Source organism: Osmia lignaria, chromosome 10 (genome assembly GCF_051020975.1).
Source record: "Osmia lignaria lignaria isolate PbOS001 chromosome 10, iyOsmLign1, whole genome shotgun sequence".
In the NCBI taxonomy this organism is placed as follows: Eukaryota; Metazoa; Arthropoda; class Insecta; order Hymenoptera; family Megachilidae; genus Osmia; species Osmia lignaria.
In genome coordinates this window covers 6,219,918-6,241,502 of record NC_135041.1, presented here as the reverse complement: position 1 = coordinate 6,241,502, position 21,585 = coordinate 6,219,918, and the positions used below count along the sequence as shown (strand labels likewise).

The 21,585-nt window shown below is 40.1% G+C and overlaps 1 protein-coding gene across 20 annotated transcripts in view; it reads left to right on the top strand.

Moving 5' to 3' along the window:
- The window catches only part of unc-13, a 187,623-nt gene that overhangs the window by 60,717 nt on the left and 105,321 nt on the right, over positions 1 to 21,585 (top strand). For 3 of the 20 annotated variants that reach the window (XM_076690614.1, XM_034340011.2, XM_034340012.2), the window contains exon 1: positions 20,605 to 21,533. The exons of 12 other annotated variants lie outside the window; for them this stretch is intronic. The gene's annotated coding sequence lies outside the window, so the exon portion shown is untranslated. Of the gene's footprint in view, positions 1 to 20,604; positions 21,534 to 21,585 lie in introns of those variants that run through there. 5 more of the 20 variants (XM_076690611.1, XM_076690608.1, XM_076690610.1 and 2 more) reach the window with 3 other exon arrangements.

The following is a 21,585-nucleotide window of genomic DNA, read 5'->3' as shown; positions in this document are numbered from 1 at the left end:
AACAGTTTCAACAGTCGTGGCGAGAGACACTTACGGGGGTTGAAATATTCATGGTACATCTGCCCCTTTCCCTTTGGTAACCTGCTTTATCAGCAGGTGGCCTGCGTTCTCTTCTATAGTATTCATCGTTGTGGCTGTTGTTTCAGCAAGGCTTTTTACCTCTTGTGAAAATATCCCATTTTACATCTTAATATCATGAAATTATCTTCTAGAAATCTGTTTTTTTTATACCTACTATGGCATTATAGGAACTCAATCAGTAATTAAAAATATTTTTCTACTTGGTACGTTCCCAACGAGTATGTTTACTTGAAAACGAATTGTAAAGCAAAGGTGCTTAAGAATTGTCAAAAGGGAAGGAGAATAATTTTCAATTCAGTATTCCTTTGTTTTATGAATGTCTACCTATGGAAGTCTACTTGAAACTTATCCATAGGCAAGTGGTATCACCGCGAACGAGCAGATGGAAAGCTTAAGCCACTCCTTCGAGTGTTTTTAACGTTACATCGCAGTCCATAGAATACAGAATAAGAGGATCGCTTTGTCTGTTCCTCGAATTTTTCAAGAGGATGCCAGAAATCCCAAAGAAAATCGTCGCCGCTTGATCCTCCGTTCGCAAGCTTCTCGCCAAGAATTTGCATACTTTTGTACAGTTTTCTGCTCCTCGTAATTTCTCCAGTAAAATACCCTTCGAGCTTTTAATTTCTGCTAGGCGTTCTACTGTTCCGTTCTAGACCCAGCCACGCGCAAAGGGAATTTTTGAAATCGACCTACGCGCCAAATGGAAAGAAATGTGTGTACGCAATGACACAAAGGTGGTTTTAATGAACAAAGTTTCTTCCTTTGTGGAAAAGCACGTAGCACGATGAGTATGAGAATTCGTTATCCGGGATATTACGAGCTTTTCCTCTGTTATTTTATCTTCGTTATCAAAGGCCATCAAACCGAAACTCAAAGAGCCAACGTTCGACAAACTTCAGCGATTCAGAGATATTTTTCCTGACGAGCCTCGTGTCTCTTCGGAGTATGTACTTTCTCTTTGCTAATGCTTTAATAAAAGCACGATAAATAATAATACATTACTGGAAAAAGAATAATAAGCTAGTCAACCATTTTTCGAATACTAGGTTCAAGAGAAAAGGAACCTTTCACAGAATCGGACAGTTCAATCTGTTAGAGCAATAGAGCGATAAATGAAAGATCGTGAACCTGCTTCAACAGTCGATTAATCATTTTTTCCTTCGACAAAAGCAGAAGGGTGCTTCGACAGTCGTAACTTATATCGACGATACAACAGTTTTCCTCGAATCGATAGAGCTACATAAATATTTGTTACTCGTGTGCCAACTGTGATTGCCGGAATACCATTGTTCCTATCGGTTCGGTTTTCCCAGGAAAAACTGATATAATGCGCGCCTTGTGTGAAATACATACGAAGTGAGCGATAAACTTTGGGGTGAGCGATAAACTTTGTCCTTACCACCTGTGCACTTCCTGCGGTTTCCAAGCGGCGATACAAATCTCTAAAGTACCAGCACGATTTTTCGTGCTTCGATGTTCGCAGAGTTGGATTTTTCATTTCCTCGATTTTTGCGCAGTTTCAAAATTTATTACTGCAACACTCATTTTTTAAAATTGTTATTTTCATTTATGTTCGTCGTAGATCTTTTCCCCGATAAATTTACAACTCATGCTTTTACATTAACGAACTTAGTATCTACGCTCTGATTAGAACGAGGATAGGTAAAATCAATTTTGTGTCTAAGTGTCCTCCGATCGAGTATGGAACACGGTGCAATTATAGCACTCTCGGTAAGCGAAGAACACGGGTGTGTCTAATGCGTGTTTTCGCGTGTGAAGATCTTCATAAGAACACTCAACTAGCATGTGCTTAACTCGATACTCGAACAGGTAATCAAACCTGCGATGCTCGCTTTATCCCGAAGGATACTTGAACGGATAACACAGATTGCACGTGAAGCATAAAGTCGATCAACAAATGCTTCGAAGGAACGGTGGAACAATCAATCCCTGGATTAGCTGATTCTGCGGTCAGTCCGAGACTCTTGGTTTGCACACCTCTTTGAAATGCTGGTAATCCTTTGGGTTCTTGTTAAATCCGCCATCGCGGATCGACTTCGTTTATTACCTGAATACCAACTTGACAAACGGTGTCACTGCTGAATGAAAAGTCTATAATTCTTTAAAAAAGTCTAAAACTTGATAAATAATTTTTAAAATGAATACAGCTCTTTCAATTGTATAAATATTGAGTTTAACGTTGATTATTAACTGTACTCTGCGGAGAAGGGAAGCTAGTTTAACGTTTAACTCTAACGCAGGAAACTTTTATCCAAGAAATTGAAGATATTCCCCTGAATTCCCTTTAGAGCTTGCACGTTATCTTAACTTCATATCTACCGTCTGTTATTACTAGAAACGACTTTCCCTTATCTCTCGAACAACTGTCCGACTTTAACATTTAATAGTATCGCATTTTCGACGAGCAAAGGCTCGCTCGTATCATTTTTCGTCCCTCTCGAGAACCATCGAAAGTTTCGTCATTAAGGAACTCTAGCGATGAATGGAACAAGCAAGAAACAATCGATTCGGCCCATCGTTATTCCAACTGGACGAAACTCGGAAGCTTTTAATACCGACCCGATATGTATATTCCGATTTCTACCGTAATCTACCATTTATTCGAGAGAACTTAGTCGTTGCAGTCAGAAGTTATCTCGGTCGAGCGGCTTCGATTCGATATCTCCAGGCATGCGATGATGATACAGAGCTCCCGAAAGTCTCCTAGCCGCTAGTTTTGTCGATGGAGAAACGCGGATTCGATACATACATTATCCTTTCGTGGCGTTTTATCCTGCGAATAAACAGAGCGCTCCTGATCCCCTTTCAATTTGCAACGGTCTCCTACGATTTTGTATTTACAGAAGAGATTGGCTGGCGCAAAAGAAATTAAACGACAGCCAACCGGATGGCGCTTTGAGGATGTCCGTATCCTTTGGATCGACTCGATTGATTCTGGTCCAGATCCCTGGAAACGTTTCTCCTTTATCCGTTCCGTCAGGCAAACGAGACGACGACTGTCTTTCTCCTGCTTTCACAATATTTCCACTTGCAACCCCTTCTACGAGATCCTATCCAGGTTATCGCTTCAGACATTTCCGGTTCAAGGATGCCAGTCGAAATCCACGATTAAATTCGAGACGAACGAAATCCTGTTCCTCGATGAACCTGTGTAGAGGGGAAAAAAGAGAAAGACGACCCTCAAAGATGTTCCTTTGATGCTTTTTCTTTTATATCACACTATGGTGTCATAATACCAGGTTTACGATATGCTATGTAGTTATTTTTTTATACAAATTCGTATCTTTTACTACATTTTATAATCCCTGAAATTTGGATGCTCAAGAATTGCTAGTTTTTTTATAAGTAGAAATACAACACATTGCTTCATGTTCGATTAAATAATTCCTTTTTAAAATTGTTGTTCACTGCTGGTTACAGTTGTCAGAGTAAACGGAGCTTCTTCATTTACAAAAGGAAAATTATGTTTCCTTCAAAGGTTCACTTTATTTCACTCTGGACCATGTGACGTTCTCCTAGCCACGTTCCCAGAGACGTTTTTGGTGTCGTAGTTGGAGCTTATATTTATTCATAAGCACCGACGGAATAATTAAAACAACCTCTCTCCCGTCTGTTCTGTATTTACTGCCAGACTTTCTCGTGCTCGTTGTGTCGCGTTTAAACACGGTTAATTTCAAATAATAACGTGTTCGTCGTCTTTTATTTTCGAGGATCTTCTTTGACGAGTATGTTTTAAACGTACGCTTCATTTCATTCAGATAAACAACTCTCACGTATTCTGTTTTCATTGTGAAATCATGTTGAAAATCTGGTTGATCGTTAAATTATTAGCATGTATCAATCCTTTTAGATATTAGAACGTTTGTCACTACCTTGCAGATGGTTCTGACGTTTGACTAATTGAATGTGTGCCGAGTTCTAAATTAGACGTCCTTCAAGAACCATTTGCCAACTGAAATTCACAAATTCGTGTGCCTTTGCGTACTATAATTTTGATAAAAAATTTGTAATCACGAGCAACTGATTAATGAGGGTGCACCAAATATTAAAACGGTACTGAAAAAGTATGAAATACATATTCAACAGAGTTTCTAAATGTGAAGCAACATTAATTCTCACTGTTTGCATATTTCAACGTACGAAATATTTTACACAAGTTGTCGTAAAAATTTACAATTTCAATTTTAATCTCGGCAGTTCTAATTAAAAATTTGATATTCTTCATACATATACAATTTATTTAGTTACGTTTTTGTATTGTGATCTTCAGATTTATTATCAGGTGATTTGCATAATTGTTCTTTGTTTTCTGTTTCAGGTGAGTACTTTTATTTTTTCCATTCAGCCCGAGAATCGTATCGATCCGGAATGCGAGATCATTGATCGCAGGTGAGTCTTATCTTGACACGATGCTTTGTCCTTAATCGTAATGACGAGGATCAATTTTTTGCGTAACATTACTGCAGTTAATCGCAATAGAATGTTGCGAAAACGAGCGTTTTATTACAGCGTGGTGATAAACAAAGCTTCACTTCGCCCACTCGTATTGTGTAAATATGTTCTTGTGCACTCAATTAAATTAAGTAGAAACATCTTAACCTATGGAGTGTTTTAAATAAGTATTAGCATTTAAGGATGATAATGTAAGAAGCGAGAGATATTATTTTAATCTTAAGATAACAAAGAACGAGAAACATTTTTCATTTGAAAATGGTAATGTTAAGAGCAAAAAAGTATCTTTTACTTAAGAGTGATAATATCAGAGGTGAGATATTTCTTATTCAAGGATGATAACACTGAGAAAGAGAAATGTTTTTTATTTGAAGATGATATTCATCGTTCAGGATGAAAAAGATATCTTTAAAAATAAGATGTAGTTGACTGAAAACTGTGTCGGGATAACACGTTTCATATCGAAAGCTACGCGTATCGTGAACGACGGGATGATTTAATATGCAAGGCATGTCCCGACATATTTTATCAGGGATGGTTCCTTTTTATCATCGTCGAGCTATCATTCGGGGGTGAAACTTTCGACGGTTCACCGTGGATCTTGAAAGATTCATGGTGCCATTTCGTATTATACAAACGACACTTTTACATATTTTTGAACGACCTTTTAGTAATTCTATCCTCCTTAGCTCGATTGCCTTAATTAAGATTTTGAAACGTCTGAGGAAAATCGTAGAGGCATCCAAAATGCAATTAAGACATCCTAACTTTGCTGAAAAGGGCAGAATTATCATTTTAATAAAGTTCATTCCCGGTTATTTACACTTTAATGAGAAAATCGAGGTACTAGTTTACGTAATATAATTTACCAGAGCGTGGCAGTGAATTTATTTTTAATGTTGATAAGAGGAACTAAATAATTCTTTCGTTTTACAAAGTTGTTAATCGTAATATTCCTGGTGGAATCCAGCAACTGAATGTAGGTCATCTCTCGAATATCTAAACTCTATTTCGATCATTGATAACTCATGGAACGGTTGAGCATCGAGACGAGAAACGACGCGATTTACATTTTACGCGGCTGTTCTGCGGTGTCCTTCTCGCTAAATCGACGTTAAATCCGGGAACACAGTCTCGGTTAACCGGATACGAATATCAAATATATGCTTTCCCTGGACATGTACGGTGTTCTAGTTACTTTGCATTTCTGGTTAATTGACTCGTCTCTTTTGCTTTGCGTCTTCTCACGGAAATCAGCCTACCGAAGTTCATTAAAATTCACATTTTCTCAAGCAAATGATAGCTAGCCTTCCTAAAGACATTGCAATAATTCAGAAGAAAATCATTGAAACAATGGCTGAGCATAAAATCATTTGAAGATTTGGTTCCTAAAATGTCAACCGTACTTGAAATTCGTATCTTCTCTCGTTCTCATTTGTATTTTGTCACCCAAATCTGACCAACGATCACTGTCACACGAACAGCTTGACATTCTTTTTCATTTTTCGTTTGCTTTGTTCATCAAATATCCTCTGTGAAAAGGAACACGATACGTCAAGTGTGCGATCGCTATTTTTTTTTTATTTCGCACAGCTGTTATCGGGATCACGCAAAATATCAAAAGCGTAAAACAGAAAACGGAACAGAAGATAAATGTGTATGAAACGTTAGATTCTCTTGGGACCGCGAGAAAGGGATCCTCAGTCAAAAGGAGTACAAAACTTCGTTTCATGCAGGAGACCCCTTCGATAAGGTTAGTCTGCACTTGTCTCTGATCGAACGAATACTAAATAAAAAAGTGATTTGAAAAAGAGAAGCAGAAGGTACAAAAAGAAAGGAAATGATAACTTGTGAAATAAGAGAAACGAGATATAAAAACGAGATCAGGATTTCCTGAGAGTATAAAACTGTCAGTTTGTGATTTCCTAAAGGTATTCTTCAGGTACTCTTCAAGAATATATTATAATGTGATAAAAGTATATTTTTGAAAATTTTCTTACATTTCTGTACGACAATTTTTTGCAAAACGTGTTTGACACAACGTCATCCAATACAGTATCGAAACACTTTTCTAAAATTTAATTGTTACATGCGCGTTGGCGAGAGGGGATTATCTCTGTTTTCGAAATTGACAGTTAACGTGGCGGTGTCGTGCTGCCATCGAATCGTATCAGTTTCGCGATTATCGATCAACATCAGCCGATCGATCATCGTTCGCCGCATTAATTCGTAGCCTCAAATTCAACGAGCAGTTACCGATTATGTCACGAACGGGGAAAATGTTAAATACCCAGGGGTGGTGAGCGTGGTTTTGCGGGTACGTTGAAAACCTCCGACGAGTTTGTTGCCACGAAAGAACGATTGGCTCGTTACTCTATCGATCGTTATTTCGGCATAATCACGATTTAACCAGGTCGGTTTATTAGCGGTGAATCGTGATCGTAATTTCATCCAAGAAATTTGGAAACGAATTGTTCGTTAGGGGACAATTGCGGAACTCACTAGCACTAACCATTTGGCGCTCTTCCAAAATTTGTAAATATAATTTTCCGTGGTTCGTACCGTTTGACGTCGAATTGGTGTTGCATGCAATTGCATAGGTAAAATATCAAATAGATGATGCAGTACGCAACGAATTGCGAGTTTAGAAATCGGAATAACTGCTAAAGACTAGATGATATCTAACACCTTGTTCAATCGAAGTCAATTTATTCGTTTTCACTTTCCTTCTCTTTTTGTTGACAGAGCTATCGGGAATGTTTTATTAGTGACGTCCTGGTTTTCGAGCGCATTCAACGGTAGAGCCATTTCTCTCTGATATTTCGTCGAAAAAAAAAAAGTTCGGTCGACGATTCGCTAACCGCAGAGACGCTCCTTTTTCAGCTTCGACGATACGCCACTCTCTTCTCTCTGCTTCTTCTATTTTTTTCCCCCCCAGTTTTCCTTTTTTCGTGGCTCGTTCCGTTTTTGCAGCTCGTGAAACGCATGAAACGTTGCGGTAGCATAGGTCGACGGTAGCAATCATAGAATCGGTCGCCCCCGGTGATTTTCACGAATGGAGAACACCGAGACTGGTGGTGGAATCGTAAAAAGTCAGTCGAGCCAGCTGGAAAATCGTGACAGCGGTAACCACCCTTTCTTTCTGCTAGTATCTTCGCGATATCTCGTGTAAATAGACTGCCGTGAAAATGAAGCTGCTACGTGAGGAGAATGTAGACATCGATCGTTGTCATTGTTTTTAAATGTTTTGCTCCTACTCTCAGGATCATTGAAAGCAAATGTTCCCTTTTTTTATTCACACTGAATCGTTGTAAATATTCCACTTCACTGAAGAATCAGTTTTTGTCAGAATAGATTCAGAATTAATGACAGGGACTCTATGTCCGACCATATACGGTTTATTCTACTTAAAATCTTTATTTCTTTCTTTTCATTGCGAAGAAGTTTAACTTTCCAATGAAAATTATACAACTCTAGAAATGACACATTAAATGCCTATCTTCCTCGTCGGCAGTGAATCAAAGTTCCTTTAGGAGACGATAAGGAACACATTCGAACCCGATAACGTACAGAACCATCTCCGTTTCTCTTCCGTTACCTATAAAGCATCTCGTCGACTTCGTTTCGATTGAAATTCCTACACGAAATCGAAGTGCGCACATCGATGTACCGATTCCTTCATCTCAATGGAATAATGAGTCGCTTGCATGAACGCGAATGAAAAATGGACGTGAAGTTCGAGAGGAACGGTTCGCTCCACTAAACTCGAACTGATTTTCAAGCACTCGTGCCGAGCAATTACGGACGATGTGATCGAATCGAGATCGCAGAAAGTGGAGGAATAACTGCACGTTTGTTGATATCTGATCGATGCCGAAGCGTCGACCCGATTGCACGAACCAACAGTTGACAAGAGATGTCGGAAAGAGAGGTGCGAGGCACAATTTCCCGATCAAATCCTAGCGGTTTATCTTCGGTGTTATGGAGATAAGTTTAAAATTTGAGGAAAGCTTTATTTTGTTGGTTTTTCAGATTATCAAAAGCATTATTGTTATCGCTGAATTCGCGATCAAACACGAAAAATGAACGGGCAGAATTTGTTTTGAATCGCAGCGCGTGTTCATCGAACATAAATCTTGTCCATATCGGAATGAGCTTTAACTTTGAAATAGCACCCCACGGTTTAAATCATAAATATACGGTTAATCGCGATTAGTCCGTGAATCTATCCGCTCCGGTGAATATTCATGAATTGATCGCACCCATTAATCTCGACGATTTTTTACCGGTTATCTTACATGTTCGTGCTAGTGGATCTGAGCCCTTATTTAAAAGTATTATTAGATGATTTCAAAAATTTTTAAATGCAGACATTTGCCTAATTTCTGGTTGGGAAGTATCGCATTGATTAAATTTATTCTAAGAGAGGACGTAATTACATTATAAACTTCAACTGATTAACGTCCGTTCCGTTCATCGAAGAAGTAATTACCTTTCTACGTTAATAGCTTGATTCTCTAAATTAAGTTTCTATTACAAAATTACGCGATGAAATCTTGAAAGCAGATGGTGCTCGCAAATGAGGTACATTTATCCATTCGACTAAATGATAATGATATCGATGTAAAAGTAAAGATTGGATTAATTTCCTGAAGGTTCTCTTTTTATCGAAATCTAGTTGAAAATTCATTCAGGTTTCATCTTTAAATATTAAAGTATTCCTTTACGATTAGTGTACTTTTATAGCTTTCACTTTGACACCGGACAGGAAGTGTGCAACAGCAAGTGAATACAAATTTAGTTGCCACCTTGATATTCAACGTTTGTTCCACGGATATATTCAAACTGGTGCCAAATCGCAGGAAGATATCCTACTAGATAAATACAAAATCGAGGAAGGAGAGTTTCATCTCCTTACGAGCGCTGTTTATATATTTTCTTTCGTATATATCACCTTCTGCCAAATGAATGCAAAGTCTACACTCGGCACGCCGTTTACGATTCTTTTTATGCCGCGTGACAAATGAAACGCCTTCATCTCTGTCCTTTGTTTGACAGACGAAAATGGAAGATAAGCAGCCTGAAAGATCGTGTAAGAAATAAAGACACAATGAGCGACGAGGTTCGCCGAAAATCTCGACCCAGAAAGACGAAACTGACGGATTCTCGAATCGACAGCAATAAAAGCGACAACGATAGCTTTTACGAAGGCAACGCCGTGAGAATGGTTACACGTATCTACACGCGTCTCCGTTGCGGATGCTCTCGTTTTCTTTTTCTCTGGCCCGTTGCTGAATCGCGGTAGCGATAAGTTGTCTCTGTCGTTGCTCCCTCGACCCGTTTCTCTCCCCCTGTGGCTCGCTTTTCGAACGAAATACTCCGGTTTCAAACGCTTTAAGTGCTTTCCGCTGTTGCTTCTGAACTACCGAAAATCCCGCCGTCGTGTATCCAAAGAGTTACCCCTTCTGATCCAGCTAGCTGACGAAATTCCTCAGAAAGGAGCACACTAGGTCCCGGCTAAACTCGTCAATGTTCTTCGGTAAGCGAATCCCGTTCTTCCGCTTGCAAACGCTTCGTCTTCGTTCGCTAACGATAAATAAGTTACGCGCAAAGCAAAGTGTCTTCGAACGTGATACTTTTATCGTTAAAACGAAGCTCAAAGCAACGAAGTAGGTAAACAATACTTAATTCGTCTTTGAGATCGATTTATAATTTCATACTGTCGAACTCATGCGACAGGCTTGCATACGTGTTGCACCGTGACCTTTTGGCACCTATCCAGCTTGGATCGTGTCGTTTTTGCCGCTCGTAATTGAAAGTTCGTTTGAACGACCAACGATTGAAAAGTTTCAGTTCCCTAGGAAAGTGTTCACCGTCACTGGTTATCGTACGAGTTGCAATTTATATAGTAAGAGCCAAAAGTTTTCAGACCAATCCTGAATTTCAATAGAAATATTCGAACGATTTTTTTCGGGGGGGGGTGAAACTTCTTAGAGATTGACAGGGTGAATTGATTAATTAGACTCTTGCCCCTCTGTCTCGAGAGGAACTTAGATTTTTGACTTTCAGTACCATTAGAACGATAGAATTGGGACTTAGAAAATTGTTCTTTGGTCTTTTGGATTTTCTTGGCATTATACTCCCTTATAAATACCAAGAATCCGTCCGGAAGATCGGCGACGTACGGGACTTAGTTTCTGTTCTCTCTGTCTCGAGTGGAACTTAGATTTTTTCGCCTTTAGTATTTAAAATGTGGACTCTGCGGAGTCTATTTTAAAAAGCTCGAAACTCGTTGACGAAAGATGTTTCTTCGCGTTTCTCGTTTACAAACCGTCTAATCCACCGTTTGTAATTTACTTCTTGTGCCGACTAACATTCAACGGCTAACCACTTAGTGCTGGTGTGCTTACAGTTCAGCTTTCAGCGATTACCTGGTCCGGACTTAAGTAGATTCTTTTCTTACCTCTATCCTCCTTCCCTCTTCTGTTCTTTGCTTCCGTTTCCGTGGCCAGTTTTTCTTGCCTCTTCAGGGGACTGCTTTTCGTTCAAAATCTAGGACAACGAGTAGGCAGCCAGTTTTCTCTACATCACTGATTGTTATTCAGATTTCAGTTTACACACTGCAGCTTTTAAATACTTTTTTTTATCGCATAGAAATTCGCACTGCAACTCGACGATTACTAGTTCCAAACAAACGTAAAGCGTTCTTTAACTCTTCTATCGATCTTCTTGACCCACGGCCGCTGACACAATTAATCCAACTTTTGTAGAAATAGCCAATCGTTTCGACGGTTTACATGAGGGTACCCTTACCGGAAACGCTTTTGAAACTCGAACCAGACTATCACCGGTCGAAATCGTTTTGGTTGTTGACCCCCTTTTGGCGTCTTGATCAAAATTGCCCTATTGATTTTCTATTTCCACTCGTAATTGACGTACACAGAGAAATTAGGGTTCACTGATTTTACCAAGAAATCCAATTGTTCCTCCTCGTAATGTTTTTACCATTTCAGATGTCTCGACAGTATAAATACAACTCGATACTAAAATAACACGCAGTGATAAAGGTCGCTTGAAAAAGTTCACGAGAAAGTCGCGATATTTAGTGGAATGTTACTCTTTGGATTTACTTGTAACTACAATTTTTTAATTTTTAATTGATATGGTAGTTAAAAGAATATCGGTTTCGAAAATAGCTAATGTTAGGTAACGATATCATATTATTGAAATTCACCTTTGAACTTTTTATTCAAGCATAACTTCCTTCATTCAATGTACTTCCTTCGAATTGCCAACATTTAATTCAAATTTCATTGAACGATCGATGTATAATAGAAACAATAGTGGTTTCACCGAAATAGATTTATGTTCAAATAAATCTCGCCAATAACTGGAGCGTAATACGTCCGTTCGAGATCTAAAGACAGAGTTTAAAAACGAAATTCTATTGTTTTGCTTTTCTCTAAATATAAATGATGTTTTTGAACACACACCCTTATTGATCGTGGAGTAATAATGGTACGGAATCTCAATCATGAAATCAGTTAATAATAATCTAAATTAGAATCAAACTTTAATTAAGTATTTTCACGGTTTACTTAATCGGTCTATAAATGCCGGTCATTGTTCTCTATAATTTCACTCGACGACATGAATGCTGTCCATTGCTTTTTCACATTCAATCGTTAAAAGAAAAAACTAGGCATTTAAGACGTTAAATTCTAAGGAGGTCAAAGTTTGATAGATGATTAATTCAATCTATTTGTTTTTCCATTTTTCTTTTGGACACTAATATATTATTCATATCTTAAAAATGCATCCATTCTTACAATTTTTATGAATGCAAAATATTACAGAAATATTTACATAAAAAGAGAAATTGAAGCAGCTATTCTATAAAATATTGATTCAACGTCAGCAAGTTATCGTCGTTTCCTATGTTATTTCCGCAATTTTGCATTTAGATTTTTCAGCCAAGCCCATTCGTTCGTCGAATGTTCTATTTTATTTACAAAACTCCAGGTACTTGGAATTCTTATATTCGAGAGGATCTCACGGATAGGCAGTGTTTCATAGATGCCATTGGAAGGAAGCATTGTGTTGGTCCGAGTCAATGGTACAGAGGGCGATTGAACACTGCCTCGATGGATATTATGCATTCAGGAAGTTCAATCTCCTGCGTATTCTATTTTCCTTGGACGTGTAATAGTCGCAAATTTATACCCATAAACTGGCTGCTGTCGATACGTCAACTGCATCGGCTGTTCCTGCACAAACGGCGAGAAACAGTCCGATCTTTGTTTCTTTCAAATTACTGTCAAGAAAACGAAAGCAATTTAACGCGTTCATTTTCAATTTAATATCTGAAAAAGAATGAAGTAAAAGGTGTTTCCTTTTATTTAGAAATATAAAAAATATTAAAGCGTGACGTTATTCCATCTGTAGGTGAGCAAAAAATATCGAGGCGAAAGGGTAAACGAATTTTAACTTTAAAATCGATAAAAATTCACGTTCGTGCCATAAAACTTTTCCACGCCATAAACTACAGCAAATCTACTTTGAATCTCTCTATCAAACTTTATGAACAAATCATGGCTTTTATTCCATAACATACTCTTTATTTAATTTTTTTTACGTACACGATAAAATGGATTTAACCCTTTCCTGCTTGTAATTTAAAATTTATCTTATGCTTTTGATCGATAATGTATTTAGCTGCATTTCACATAATTTCCCTCGAGCTTTCATTTTCACCAATCAATTTATAATGACGCCGGAAGTTCCAGTTGATCACTATAAATTGTGACATCAACTGAACGCGTTTCTTGATCTTTCGTTATCAAATTAATCACTTTTCTACGCGCGGTTTCAGGATAACGCGACCGCACCACTGTGGCCGCCGGACCAAGCCTTGACTTTAACTACTGCCAGTTATAGGTAGCACCGTGTACCGGCGCGGCGTATCGCGCTTTAATTATCGAAAGTTTCGCAGACCTTTGCACCTGCTTCAGTCGTTAGCCATCGGTTTAACCTCGCATTTGGCTAATTCTCCCTTTGCCTGATAACACGGTGGATTTTCTTAAAATTGTACCGTTCACTGTAGTAGTCTATACTTTACGCGGTTATATGTTTCAATCGAATAAACTGCCGTAGATTAAGGGTTTGAAAGCTATATTTTACAAGTTTATCTGCAACTGCTCGTCTTATCGAAGAACTGAAGCAATCGTGTACTTCAGTGTGGTATTAAAAAAGCATGGTATTTTAAGTTCTAATTAGAATTTCACATGATTATTGTAGAAATTATTGCGAAGATTTATTTCCTCCGTTTTCACCGTAGCATCGATAACTTCATTGTAAGTTACACCTCGTTAATTAATATCAGAGGACGTGTCAGAACGATATAGCTTTTCGTTTCGATTCCGTCTTCATTTGCTGATGCTCCTCTTTGTACTGCTTGTGTGCGTATAATTACGCTGTAATCCGGCAGTGTGACACAGTTTTTTAATTGGAGCGACCGTGCCCCGTAATTGCATGGATAATATCGAATTGTAGGTTTGTGGGACGCGTATCGGAGCATCGTGTCAAATTTTCCTTTACAAAAGAACGAACGAGAAATATGATGGGATATAATTCATCCAGTTATACTTTAGCCTTTGATATTTTGTAAAATTGATAATGTTCTAAGGAAGATTCATTAAAAACTTCTTGTAGAACGATAATGATGACTTAAATAATTCTACGCGAAAAAATTGAAGCGGATAAAAATCATCCCTGTTGAATATTAAACGAGTTCGCGTACCGCGGAATTCATTAGACATACGGAAATTCGCCGCGTGTCAAGTTGACGTTTTCGATCGCGATAAAAATGTCGTTGCACGATGGGGACAGGTCAGTCCTTTAATTTTGGTAACGATCCACGTTGGCACGCATGTGCAGCTTGCTTAACGAGCTGCCCCAATACATCGGGTAAACTAGTCCGTCGTTCTAACAGGCGAACGAGCTAATACGCGCCGCGCAATCTCGCGGCTTATCGGTGTCGAAGCAGCCTCAACCAGCGTGCTCATCGGACAGAAAGCACGAGAAAGAAAAAAAAAGAGGACAAGATGGATCTTTGTCGCTCATTTTCTCTAGCTTCCCTCGTTTTCTTAAGAAACGACGCCTGACGAGTCGTAATTAGCTTCCGTCGTTTGGAAAATAGACCAACCAGATCTCTTTTCCGCCTCTGTACAGTTCCGTTTGAACGCGCGAGACTCGTGATACTTCTTCGTTTTTATTCGCAACGGAACAAACGAGCGTAAAAATAAGATGACTTGCGGTTGCGGGATAATCTGAAAAGAGGATTGAGTTTATTTGGATTTCGGTACGATGCTCGTAGACGCGAATGAAAATGTTCTGTAGGCTGTGTAAATTAATCTCGTTAGAGTGCTTCGTTCATTACGCGTTCTGGTAATCAGAAAATGAAGAAAATTTAGTATCGGAGGTGTCAGAACCTTTTAGTTTAATTTTTTACGCGTTATTACTCTCGTTCAATTTGTAGCAGCGACAGATTGCAAATTATTCTGCTAACGGGTTATATGACATATGCTCACAGCTTGCATAAAATTCAATGTTTGTAAGTGGATGAAACGGAGAATAAATTTACCTTTATTGTCAGTAAAAGGAAACGACGATCTAGTTAAGTTAAAAAAATGACCCTCGGTCCTTGAATTCATCTCGATCTATTGGCTTCCATTACGGGGGGTAGACGTAATTGACGGATGGCCATTGAAGGATCCTGTGTTAAGAATAAATCGAGACACCAAAGCTCCCTTCTTTCGCCTTTCACTCTCCAACCCAGTGAGCTTCGTCTTCCAGCGATTAATTCAAAACACATTATCCCGTTGCGATGCTCAATAGGGCGAACATTCCATATAATAGGTGACGTAAAAAAGATGCTAATAAAAAAGACATTCGATACGCTATTCGATTTATTATCCGTCTGTCTACTTTTCAATATACCATAATGGCTGGATTATGAAAAGTTCGCTATACGTTTTCCAATTTAACTTTTCCTTTTATGTTAAATTTTTCATATTGATCAGAAAGGTACATTCTGCTACAATGTTTATAACTCTCCATTAAATTAAAAGTGAGCCTTTTGAAGAACATTTAACGAGGCTAGATGCAAAGAGCGATACAAGGGAAAGTGTTGCGTCTCGCAATAATGTTTGCCCCCTCCCTTCATCGTGGTTAACACGCGAACAGCCTTGCTTCTTTCGCTGTTTAATAATACGCGGGAACACGCCAAGGGGTTCGGGCAAAAATAGCACAAAGGTGGAATAATTAAGGCGAATTAATACCTGGTTCCTTTGCGTGGGCAGATATTCTATTTGCACTTCTAACAGGACGTAACAAACGATGCGACGAGTTATGGACGTCATTTGTTACATGAAACGGAATTGTTTCGCAGAAAAAACGCGTCCGTTTACTCAGAAGCGATTAAACCATGATATCCTTCGAATCAATATTGAGAACGATAATGAAGTGGTATATTGCGTGTTGCATGTACACATCGATTGGCGTGCATGTTTTATAGAGGGAAAAATCACGTTTCTTCTTCAAACAAAGCAGAAAATTGAATTTCTTGCTCGACTCTTTGGAATAGAAAGAATTTTTCATGGTATTCTCCGAGACAAGTAGTTTCGACTTTGCTAACCTCGTTATGGATCATAAGAATTCATTGGCCATGTTGAATAATATTTTTTCGAAATTTCAACCTGCATGCGATGCAAGCGGACAGAAGGAAAGAAGATCGATAGCTCTCCTGCGAACGTGAAGTATATTCTTATCGATATCGACAGTAGTTTGCAACGAAACTTCGCAGACTTGGAAAGTTCCGAATAGCCTCGATGAAACCAGCTCATGGAAGCTGCATGACGGAACTTTTCACTTTGATCTTACCTTTGGCCTTTCCCGTTACAACGTTTCGTCTAGTGTTTCAAGCAAATCTTCGTTACTTTCGAAATGTTGGTATTCATGGAAAGTGTCGCGCGAGCAAATATTGTAGCTCCTGTAGAAGAGTTACTGCAAATACGCTACAATTTGTCTGAATTTGTAGAGTATAAAACCGTGAAAGACAGAATTAGGTTTTTCTTGTTTTGCTGTAACTTTTTGACACGTGGATTGTTTCAAAACTCACGCCGTGAATTAATATTTCGTAGCAACTATTTTGCTCGTTAGGAGTTTCTAATTGAAGGAGCTTTCGTTGAATCTCGAAACGCATCGTGAATTAATTGCCTTCTCAGAAACTGTATATCAATTTCACAGAAATGCTTCATTGAGACGCGCAAGTTTGAAAAGATAGTTGATCGTGACAAATTAATATTCTGTGTAATTTATACATGCAGATTGCTCATGGTGCGAATGAACATTTTAGTTTGAAGCGAACTTGTAGAAATTCACACACAAAAAGGTTCATTGTGGTTTGCCGAAACAAGATTGTCGTGGAGGAATACTAACAAACACTAGTTTGCCAAAAAGTTTGTTTGATTATTCTTACTCGGAGAGACTGCTAGAAACTTTGTCTCACGTAATAAAATCAGAAACGATCTTTTGGTTTGTTCCACGTTCCTTCGTTTCGTATGATAGGATTTTGTAATATGGAATTTGCTCGAAGTTTGACGAAGTCATGTAACTCGCGAGAGACTTGCAAATGACGTTGTTCTAGCTTCAATTAAAAAGAAATGTAGGAAAAAAGGTTATTAGTGTTTGAGTTAGATAATTCTTAAATTAACATCAAGTTCCTTTTTTTAGTTTTAACATCCCTAATTATTGAAAAAAGATCAAATCGCAATTTCTAACTTACCCGCAAGTGTATACTTAAATGGGTACGTTATTTCCGTAATTAGAATATGGAGTCGTTTAATACGCTCCACTTGAAATTAGAATTTTTTCAACCCTCAAGGGGCGATGATTAATATAGTGTATCGACTAAATGGAGAGCGTTCGTGTATTGAAAACGAATATAAAACAAACCATTCACGAAACTAGTTTAATCATCACCATACAATGCACAAGAGCGATCATTTGGTAACATATTTTCACTGAAAAACCCGTTTGATTGCATTCGACACACATGCTCAAACGGCGAGCTCACCAACATCCTGGCGAACCGGAAATTTAATTAAATCCTAGCGTATCATTACGAGATTCAATTTGAACGGGGAACAGCGACCTTTCTCGTTGGAAATGGAATCCATCATTTGCATCGCCGAGGGCAGTTTGTCGATGGTTATTTAATGGAGAAAACGGAAGAGTTCCAGGACAAACGACATCGGTTATCGTAAAATGAATAATCGCGCCCTTTATATTAACGCGCATGGTACACGACATCGTCCGATGTACGACGGAGTTCGACGAAGGGGTCTGACTAGTCGTCGAGCTAGACTACTGAGCAGAGCGAACGGTCCGAAGCTCAGTGCCGTACGAACTCACGGCACAGAAGCATCGTGATCACCCCTATTACTTTATTTTGAAAAATATCACAAAGACAGTTATCGCCAATTAAAAATGGTTTATTAATTTACATTCCAATCATATATCTTTGATATCTTTGAAAATTCCATGCATATAATTTATGGAACACCTTCTGAATTACAAATTATTTCCGAGTTAGTTATATAATATTCACCTGAATTATAGGTGTCATAATGCAGAATGCAGTTCAATTAATGGCCCAACTATTGTCAACTACTTTCCTATGTTACACGGAATTATTTAGACCGCCATCTTCGTCGAACTTAACCTCAGGGGTTACTCGCGCTGGTTAACGATGAGGAAGCGGCTAATTCCACCCCAATACGCGTTCTTTCCCCCACGTTTTTCGTTTCTGTTTTCCCCTCCGGTTCTACTTCTACCACATTTTCTCTCCGTCTACTTTCTACCCCTTCTCTCTGTCTCTCCCTCGGCGGCGCTCTTCACCGCCATTTCACCCCCCTGCCGGAAAATCAATATGGAGTGGCGTTGGTATACGGCGTGGTAGCTGCTACCGCGTGTACTACCCCTCCTTTCTCATCGTCATCGCGTTCCTCTTAGCATCCCCATTTCCCTCGTAACTCTATCTCTTTCATCCTTACGCGCTCGTTTCAAACCTTGGAAACATTCTTCCGCTGTTGAAGCGTATTTTAGGTCGCAGATCCCTCCCTGCTACCCGCTCTATCAGTCAGGACACCCCGATCAAACACAGATGTCTGCTTCACGAAGCAGAGTCTGTTCGGCGCACACCGCGGTACCGGAAGATCGGTCAATCAGTCGCGAATCCGTTCTGTCACTCTGGGTCAACATTCGACTCAGCTCACGATCGCTACCACTGGTTGAATACGCCGCGTGGTGTGCGCCATCCGTCATATGCACATTATCCGCCGGAATTACTGTACTTTCTACCTTTCTTCCCACCCACCGACCACGTTCGGAGAGGAATATAATTTCTCCGGAGAGTACGGTTACGAGCGAAGTAAAGTCAGGCTCGAAGTTGGAGCAGAGAATCGTCCATTGAGGAATAATAAAACACGATGTTTATGATTCTTTACTATTGTTGAAACGCTCATTTTTACGATAGCTACCGTTATTATTATTTAAAAAAAATAATAGTTACCAACGACTCATGGCACTGAAATATGTGTCTGAAAGTTTAATCGATAACCCTATGGATGGTGGAAATATATATCAAATTCTCGTTGATCTTCTTAGATGCCTTTCTTGAAATCTTTCGAAATGATTTCCCTGGCTTTTGGAATTGTTTCGCGGCGCTCGTTATTGTCCTCCGGTTGGGCTACGTTTTAAACCGTTTCCTTGTCAGTGGAACACTGTTGAATGTAGGGTAAACTGTTGAGTGTGACACAGTTGGTGCGCGGTGTCGCGTGCACACTGCTAGCTGCACGCTTTGTTGCGTTGCACAAAGCGCGAGTTTTTCCACGACCGAATACAATTTTTCATCGTTGTGCCACCCCATACCAAGAATTGTGGTGATAGAGACAGTGGATAAGCTGGACATGTTGCACACATGCTGCGACACGCAACGAAGTTGTATCAATTTAGCGAAATAGGCTTGCGAACTGACATGACTTTTCCTATGACCAATTCGTTCCGCATTATACGTGACAAAAGGTCTCGTATAGGTCAACGATGAAAGAAAAGGTATCCCGTGGAGTAGGTTGTGAATAGTTTTAATAAAATTCTTCGCTCTGTCTACGTTAATGCATACGGAATGTCGCAATTCCTTTGTGTATTTCCTCTGGAAAACACGCGAGGTAAATGTGCGCTTCGAGTGTGTCGGAATAAATTGGTTTGAACTACTTACGCATGGATTAGCGAAGAATTGATCGGTAGGAAGTGTTGTGATTCTATGCAACGATAACCATGGTATTCTGCAATTATCACGTGTTAATTTGGGATTTCAATTGAAATAAAAACGTAACGATCGATTTAATCAGAGAAACAAGATTCACAAGGGTGTATGAGAGAGACAGATTCAGAACTAGGATGAACTGAATTAAAAATTGATTTGGTTCGAGTCACTGAAGGATTGATATCAACCAATCGATGTTTACTCAGTAGCGTACTAAATGCTGGTGTTGCGTACTTAACATATAGAAATTCTATCTTTTAGAAACAGCCACTATCTCTCGCAATCGAAAAGTACACTATGATAATATCCAGCGCTCTCTACGAGGCAGGCCAGTAACGTCGCTGAAAGAGAAAACGGGAAAAATCAAGCGAGTACGTGTCCGTTCAGAGGCGCCCCCAGAAAAAAAATCGACCGGTGTAAGTTCTCTCACGGACGGAGGCAGTGAATAGGGAAGCACACATTGGCTACGGCACTGCGTCATGCGCAGTACGCTAGGCAGCAGGGTGGTTTCGGAGGTTGAACGCAGAGGGGGCTGTTCACGCAGGTATATCCGCGTGTCGGGGTGGCAGGGGGGGCGTGAAGTAACGTTATAGAAGGGGCATAGAAAGGGAAGAGGAGGGTTAGTAGCGGAGGTACACGTTGTGTCAACCGGCAGTAGCGATAGCCGTTGCTTACGATGGGCCACACGGCCGCATGTGCGTGTGCGTGAACGTGGGTCAGCCTTGCCCCACATTCAGGCCGAGTCGCGCGTCTTTCGCGGTGAGCCGGCGCGGCGCGGCGCGACGTTTCAGCGGCGAGAAGCCGGGGATGGTAGCGAGGAAGTGCCGGCGTCGGCGTCGAGCAGCGTCCCGCCGGCGAGTCGCGCGACGGCGCTCCGAGAACGCCGGCAAGGCTTCCGAGTGAACGGCCTTCCCTTTCCTTCTTTCGCGGCTTCCACAGGCCTCGACGACGCGGGTCTCAGTTTTGCTGGTCGTGAGACGCGGCCAGAGGTGTGGATGCTCGCCGCGTCGACCTCCCTGTGATCGTGAATGCGTCGGGGGTGCGTGTCTACATGGCTGGGTGCGCGGAAGCGCGTCTCCGATCAACCCACCGAGCGTTCGCGGCTAGGAAAAACGGGTATACCTAGGTGGACGCGAGCAATCGAGATGTAAGTTCTTGGCCGCCGGGAGCACGCCTTACGGCGGTTACGGAACGTTCACTCGTGGGCTATCGTTCGAAAATTACGTGATGCTGTGTGAGTGCCAGAATAATTGTGCGAAAACTCTATACCATACGCGCAGTGATGTTTCTTTAGTGTTTCCTTGATCCAGTAATAATTAGTGACGATAAATTCGAATTTGAACGATCGAAAGGGAGGGAACGAGTCGCGGGGTGCGCGACGCAAAGCCGGTCGATGTCGGAGCGGTCCCTTTAAATTCCGCGTTTTAAAATTCAAGCGAGAAGACCGCTTAATACGCTGCCCGTGACGCCACGACAGAACAAAAAGACGGGCTTGACGACAGGGGAGGAGGCGGACAGGAACTTGGGATTATCTTTGGCGAATTAAAATTCCTCACGGAAAGAAGTTGGACGTTCTTTGAGGAACTTCGTGACTGTAAGCCGGCGACAGAGAGAAAACGAATCTTCTCTGCGAATTTAACCAGACG